Genomic DNA, 8,647 nt, shown 5'->3' on the forward strand with positions numbered 1-8,647 from the left:
ACACACACACACTGAATGAATGATAAATGTGTTTTTCAGAAGAGGAAAGATGGTGAGGGCTGTTGGCAAACATTTCACCTGAGGGATTTCAATGAATCAGAATAGCATGTGAGGTTTATGATAAAATGCAATTAATTAGGAAGGAAGTCTATTACAAAACTTACAGGCCTAAGCATGGAAAAACCTTATAGAATGATATAAGTATATACAGTCCCCTCTAAAACTATTGGAATGTTAAGGCCAATTCATTTGTACCCTTTACCCACTTCACCCAATTTTTAGGCGAGCAAAAGTACAGGAACGTATTACGTCTTGAAGTAAATTAAAGTAAATAATACTTAATATTTGGTTACATATCCCTTGCTTGCAGTAATTGCATCAAGCCTGCGACTCACTGACATCACCAAACTGTTGGTTTCTCCTTTTGTGATGCTTTTCCAGGCTTTTACTGCAGCCTCTTTCAGTTGTTTTTTTTTTTTTTCGGAGGGGGGCGGGGGCAGTGTTTGAGTCTATATCAGAAACAAATGAATTGGCCTTGCTGTTCCAATTATTCTATAATAGGAATTACATGTCAGTATATATATATATATATATATATATATATATATATATATATATATATATATATATATATATATATATATATATATATATATATATAAAACATTATTTTACATTTATATCTGTTGAGTATTGTTGGATTTTCAGTTCTGTTTGGTCAGCAGCTCTGACAATAGTGCAGCTATTAATTTTATGCCCACTGTAAAAACTGATAGCCCCATTAAGATATGTGAACTTATTTCATTTCTTCATTTCACTTCATACGGAACTCAAGTTTATAAGTTTTCAACAACTAAACGTAAAGTAATTCACTGTCTTGACTGTTAATACTTGTAAAATGTAACTTTTTGAATTGAAACAAAGGTGATCTTCAGCTTGAGTTTGCTCATGTTTTTACGGCAGCAGGTGAACTTCAGTGCAGTAGCAATTCATTCACAGGGACTTGTATGGCAGACACTCCACATAAAAGGATTCAGAAATGTTTGTAATTGTTGATATGGTGAAATTTTCTGTAAGGAGATGTTTATTTATGGACAGTTATAGCTGGAACTTTAAGTTTTTCGACCTCTTCAAGACCGAGGAGTTTACCCTTTTTTTTTTTCGTGGTTCCTCTGTAACATGAAGCGTGGTCTTTTGTTTTTGTTTTTTTTGTCTTATTAGCTTCAACAGAAAGTGACTGGATGAATATTTAATAGCTGCTAAAACATAACAGAAGTTGTTTTCGTAGACTCTCCACAACATAAATACAATGATATACAGTAAATGTATGATGTAATGCTATTTAATTAAAAACTAATTAATAAAAATTGCTGGGGTATAAGAGGAACAAAACACTTCAGGACATAATATTATAGGAAAATGATCAACAAGGTGGTAACAGTAACTCTGCTTCATCACACCACCCCATTGTTGATTATTGTCCTATAACAGCACACCCAAAGTATTTTATTCCTCACTTATTAACAGATAAACAGTGGTATGTTTAAAAAATATAAATAGAAATCTCCTAATTGCTCAAGGATTACTTTTTAAAAACAATATTCTGTGATGAATCCTGTTAGATTCCTATTCACTGTCAATGTCAATAATTTATGAGAACATCTCTTGTGAATAATGATATGTCCTTATAAACTCCTCATGTAGTTGTTGTAAATAATGTTAACACAATACCACTAATTAATGTCCCTGGATACATATTTTCCTATCAGTGCCTCTGACACATGTTCATCATCATCCTTATGTTCAGGTTGAATAATAAATGCTTATAAATACATAAACAACATGATAGAGGGCGCTGTTCCCTTGCTCACTCATTCCTGAGGTTGGATGTGTCCCTCCTTATTATAAGTCAAATAAATAAAGAATATAATTTGATCAAATCCTTGAACAATCAATGTAACCTCGTAAACTAAAATTTAAATTCTTTACTGATATCACTGTATACCTGTACACTATTAATCCCACTGAAGTTAATGAATAACATGCTTTAAGATAAATAAATTAATAATAAGACAGGACGTTAAAGGGTTAAGAATACATATCATATCTATGCATTCCTAAAAGCCATATTTTGTTATTTTAGCCCTATGCCACTGATACATTACATCCTGAATTGGCACCGATGATGTGATGTTATTCATTGACAGAGCTGAAAGGTGCCTGCACTCACAATTACTCCATAAATCATCCCACAATCTATATTTCACGCTGTATGCTGCCTAAAACTGAATTGGCCTCATTAACAGGCAATGTTTTTTCTCTGCTGTCACACACTGTGTGGACTTTTACATTAGTCATGCAGAAGCAATTGTTTAAACAAGCTTCTGCATCTAATATTAACTCAGCCAAAGTTGTGAATGCACGTCCACGTATTTCAGGCTTGGTATCTGGATAATGTGCAAGGCAGAGCCTAAAGATGTACTTAAGATGAATGAGGTGAGGTTAGTATGTGCTTTGTTGTTGATTGGTTTCTTTCTATATTCGGAAGGCTGATGATCTGATGGCATGTAGCATAGTAGATCTAAATCTGGGCCTGTTGTGTCTCAAATTTGAATAGGTCACTAGCGAAAGTGATGAAACGAGATAACTAACCAGGTATGAATCCCAAAATACCTGCACAACGAGAAGCCTAACTTTGATGTATAAAGTCTGTACCTCACTGCATGAGAATGCACGTCAGAAACATTTTGTTTTGTTTTTCTTTGGTGGTGTTGCCTAGCAACTGTTGTTCTTTGAGGGAAATCCTTGCGTGTGAGCACACCTGGGCTTGTCACATTTGCCGTCTTTCCTTTTCAGGATCACCTAAGGCTCTCTTTCTCTTTCAGGACAGAGGTGAATCACCTACGGCACTGCTGATTGCAGACCCTCGATGATATCCATCACAACATCAACATTTCACCATACTACAAGGCATAGCTGTAACCTAGTGCTATGAATGCTATGAAAACTTGAAAACTGTGACTTAAAACTTACAATCTAACATTAAATATGTAATAAAACAGACCTTAAGTGCAGGTTGAAAAAATGTAGAAATGAGCAAACAAGGATACATAAATTGTACTCTGACAGTACAGCCTGGAGCTCAAGATGATTACAGATCAGTATTTCTGGATGAGCCTAAAGTGCCTAGACCCTGAAGCTATAGAGGCTATAGAGGAATGCCCATGCATGCACTCTCTCACACACATGCTGTTAACTGCGGTTGTAGAAAGCGTGGTAATAAAGCAATGAGACTCTTTGAGACTGCTCGCTGCACGCTAGCAAGACTGACTGTAAGGCTCCAGTGTGTTAATTTAATTTTATTGTCATGCCGTTTTTTATAATCTTGCTCATGAGGCATGTTGACTGTGATCACAAGCTTGTACAACTTTAACCCTAACTTGTCAGGATTATTGTATACATTGTCTTAAGGGCAGTGCTGCTTCTCGATTGTGAACTGAGATGTAGTATAAAGTGAGGCTTTAGTGTGTATGTGGCATTTTGGCTTTACTTGTTTGCACTACAACCAACCAGAGAGTCCTAATCATGTCAGTGATGTGTTTAATGATTCTGTTGCTAATTTGTTGTTCGGTGGTGTATTTTCATTAATCCTGTGAGAAGTTAGCAGTTGTGTGCCAGACTGATATCACAGGCATACACTGTTATTGCTAGTGCAGTTACCATGCTGTTTAATAGCAAAAATGAACAAGGAATCTCAAACATAAGGGATAACACTCAGGTTTCACTGTTAGCTCCTGAAAATAAAACAGCAATAGCTTCTTTTTCATTCACATTTTCCAGCGATGTTCAACATCATATTAATGGGAAATCCAGTGTAGAAGTAGTGGAGACGTTGGTGTAGATATTGGACTCAAATTCCCAGAATGCAATGCAGCGATATGACGCTGAGTTACATTACAGCAGAGACTTGGCTAAGCTAGTTAAAGATCAATGGCATTGATGCTGGTATTAGCATGATATTTGAAGCTTTGGAAGCTGATCTGTTTGAGCAGAATATACAGATAAAGAGATGAGAGCGCTGGATAGACAAAGGACTAAAGCGCAGCTGCATCGTTCTTTTAAGTAGAGATAAAACAATTGCTAAATCCTGCTGCATTGCTATCACCAGGTAGTCAAACAGCATTGTGGGTAATATTGGAAACCAATGACAAAATGAAAATACACCAACATATCAATGAAAGACGTTTAAACTAAAAAAGTAAATTTATTAGATAAATAATGGACGCCATTGAAGATCACATGTTAGTTATAAAGATTAGTATTCAGGGTTGATTTTTCCTTTAATGTAGGCCTCAATGGGTTAATCATCCTCCGTTATGAGTTCAGTTATACATCTGTTTTGTTTTGTACACACGTCTACGTCACATTTATGTCATAAGGGGTTTCCTTGCTACATTTTTGTTTTTGTCATACTCATTGATGTATGTACTACTGGTTCCAGATGACAGATATGATAAGCAAACCAAAATGAAAGCCCCACATGAGTTTCACCTTCCATGGGACTTGAATAACTCATCCATTTCATGTTGGCATTTCATATCATATCAATACAGATCCTTCACTGAAAATCACTGATTGAAAATAGTCCAAATAAAAATCATCTTATATTAGCCGGGGGAGAACTGCTTGCACTTTTCTGTTTGAAGAAGTTACTTTTGGTTTGTCTACATGGGTTTCTAGAACAGGCATTACTTCATTTTGTCTCAGTATTTGCCTTAAGCGCAGAAGGACAAACTGTGTATACTGTATAATACAAGATGTACACACACGGACGTGGCTGTTATTGCTTTAGGAAAAGTCACAGGCTTAATTCACTTGCAATACAGCTGTTGAATTTGGTTTGACCAAAATGAACAGGTCATTTTAACATCTGGTTTGCCAATTATTTCACTGCAAAAAAATAGATCTTAGCAAGTAATTATATCTTGAATATTGGCGAACTGATCTAATACTTCTTACTGTGCAATTATTATAAATCAATTAAATAATGTTATTTAGCCTGTTTTTAGATGCATTTACACATTTCAAGCTTTACACATTTTTCTATTGGCAGATCATTTTGCCTGTTTCTGGGAATACATGCTTAAAATGGAGGGGGGAGTCTAGACTATTTCAAGCATGAAATGAGCAAAAATGTCTAGAAATACGTTTAATAACCTTATATTTGGTTTACTGAAATATTATAATAGAAAATACTAGATACATTTGACTATACTGAAGATACTTTCACTTGATGTCATTTTTTTGAAGTGTCAGTGTTAAGAAACTACATTATATTTATTCAGAATCATTTACAAGTGCTGCAGAAACCAATCAAAGCACAGAGCTGGGTTGTTCAAGGTTAGGTATCCATATGAGCAGCAGATGTAACTTGCAGCAAGTGAAAGCAGGACGCAAGTGGGAAAAAAATTAACGTGCTTTATTTGGCCAAAACAAAAAATTATAACTATTGTAAATGGTGTGTGTCAAAACACAGGCAGAAAGCATTAAACAAGGATAATTCATTATCACAATTAGAAATAAGAGCAAGAGTCAAAACAAAAAAATATGGAAGTAGAAAATAAGACACTGGGAATCAAAGCTTGGAATTAACAATAGAAATGCATGGCAAGACAAAATGTTCACAAAAATTCACAAAAATGTTATGACACAACAGGGTATAAACAGACAAACTAATCAAGGAATAAACACAGAACAGGTGAGCACAGCATATGTGCCATCACTGCTGAAAAAACAACAACAATTGAAACCATCACAGAAATTCTAATGGTTTCCACTACAAATACCATTACAAACCATCAGCTAACCATTAAAATCATTATGATTACCATTATAGGTCCTTTATGGTATCCACTAGACATAACATTCAGCAATAGAAGGCAACAAATTACCAGCACAGACCCACAGGGACCATTACAGTTTTCATTAAAACCAATACAATTTCTGTTATAACCATTAAAAATATGATGAAAATTCTATGAGGTTTTTTTTTCAGCAGGGATGCGATGAGAGGAGGAATTTGTGACAGCAGTTATCCAAGTGGTTAAAGTCATGAGAACAACAGGGAAATATGGATGCTGAGCATTAGCTAGCTAATGGCCCGAGGCAAATGATTTAGCTAGCAAATAACTGTTACAGCGTTTATATAAACAATGTCAAGACAGAGTAATGACAGAAGCAGAGCCAGTGCAAATGAGACAAAATCACAAGAAATATCAACATACAGAGTAAAATTACATTAATTATAACTTAGCATCAACTGCTAACTCAAGGATTTAGTTAGAACAGCTTTTATCTCACTGATATGGACAATGTAAAGACAGAGTGAAAGTGAAAACAAGACAAAACCTGTGAATGTTTTCCTCAGATATGTTTATACAAGACCAACAGTTTAGCTAGCTAATAAACACTTGTTGTCTTTTATATGGACAATGTAAATGTAAATTGACAGTGCAAATAAGACAAAATTATAGGAAATAGCAACATTTTCCTCCGATATGATGTTGAGTTGATAGAAAAAGACTGTATGACTAAAATTAAACTTCTAACCCAAAGTTTTAGCTAGGACATTTCAGTGATATTGACAATGTAAAGGCAGCGTAACAGTAAAAATGTGACAAAGCAGCCAAGAATGTTAACATTTTGAGTTGGTTAATTGCTCAGACGTGTTGGTGAATTGCTAATTAAAGACTCAATACTAAAATAGCCTAAACTATTAACCCAAGGCTCTAGTTAGCACATAGATTTTTATTTCATTGAACAATGTAAAAGGCCAATAATTTCACTAACTAGCATGCATATATCTTGTATGTCTTTATATGGACAATGTAAAGGCAGAGTGACACTAAAAACATGACAAATCTATTGCAAATCTCCACATTTTCCTCAGATCTGTTGGTAAATTACTACGAAAAGACTCCAGGGAACTAAAATAACTGTAATTAAGATTAGCATCAATTACTAGCTGAATTCCCATTTGTTCTGTCATACTGAGGAATGTATACAGTTCATCACAACATGTGTACTCGGAAACATTTTGACTTGAATAGTGCAAGAATATGGAATCGTCTAGAATTCTGATATACAGCCAAACCATTTTATTATTAATCTTAATCCCCAGCTACCTCAGGTGTTGCTACATGCTTATCTCAGTTTTATCTTTTTATGTCCCCACATCCCCCACCTGCTCCTCCTGAAAGACATCCTTCCCTAAACCACAGGAAAAACCTCATGTCCCGCAATCCTGCACCATGAAGTGTTTTTTAGCCGTAACATCTTTAAAGGGGAGTAAAAATAAACTCTGGTGAGACATGTGCTTTTCATCTGGGAGCATGAGAGGAGGTGATCGGCAGAAAGTAGCCCTCATTGTGTCCCATTTACTCAGTTATTATGATTAAGTCCAAACCAGCATGCAATTTATAGATGATACTGTTCAAATAAGAGAGTACGCTGTATAGACGAAAGGAGCGGGTGAGGTGGTGGAGAAGGGCCTTTATGGAGGGAAAAGACGAGTTAAAAATAAACTACATATCCCACATAAAAGCCTCTAAAGATAGGATGTTAAAAACCAAGGACACACTGGAGTGATGACTGAGGCAGTAAATAGTTACCCACTAAAGACAGGGAAGCGTCTTAATACTTAATTTATGGCAGTGAGCATGTGTGTGTGTGTGTGTGTGTGTGTGTGTGTGTGTGTGTGTGTGTGTGTGTGTGTGTGAGATAATATTTTATATGATCAAGTCTAGGTGTAATTTAAGCTTCATTAATCATTCCAAGCACACACAATGTGTCACTCAGAAGAGCAGCTCTGAATTTATCTTGCACCGAATTGACATTTGATGATTAAAAAAATAAATAATAATAATCAAACATAGATTAAAATGGCAGCAGACATTGCTTATGGATTAATCGTCCTGAAAAGTGTTATCGTGCGCCCTAGTTAAACAGTGTGTTGACTCTTCATTTATTTTATTCACAGATGAGTCAGTCTTCAAATAACGTGCCCAAGTGTTCGATCAATATCCTTGGACAAAGAATTAGGAAGGAGGTGAAGTCTTACGGAGGGCACATACCAAACAGGAGACAGAGGATCATATAAGAGGTAGTACGACTCCAAAACTTCTGAATGATTAATCTTTATAATGCCATGAGCAGACTCCCTGTCTGCCTGTTCACCAGCATAGATTTGTTCAAAACTGATTATTATTATAATGAATGCAGTCTATTATTGAGACATGGTTAGCAGTTTGCATAATGCTCAACTGGAGGATATAAGCTTAGATTATTTGTTAGCTACATTAGCCTTGTAGCTCCAGTGAAAAATTAAAGAAGCAAACTTTAGACAACAAGCCTGTTTTGACTGACGGGTAAGGAATAAAACACTTGTGCTGTTGTAGTAAAATAATCAACGGCCAGACGCAGCTAGTGTTACCACTCCGAAGTGGATTATTTTCTGATATCAGCATGTACCAAAGTGATTTATTTGTATTTCATTTGTTTTTATGTATTAAAGAACAATACATCATAATTTGTATCCTTCTATAGTTACAAGTAATGTTGTGGAACGTTTGTGAAACAAGTTTGTACC

The sequence above is a fragment of the Ictalurus punctatus genome, chromosome 10, assembly GCF_001660625.3.
Source record: "Ictalurus punctatus breed USDA103 chromosome 10, Coco_2.0, whole genome shotgun sequence".
Lineage (NCBI taxonomy): Eukaryota > Metazoa > Chordata > Actinopteri > Siluriformes > Ictaluridae > Ictalurus > Ictalurus punctatus.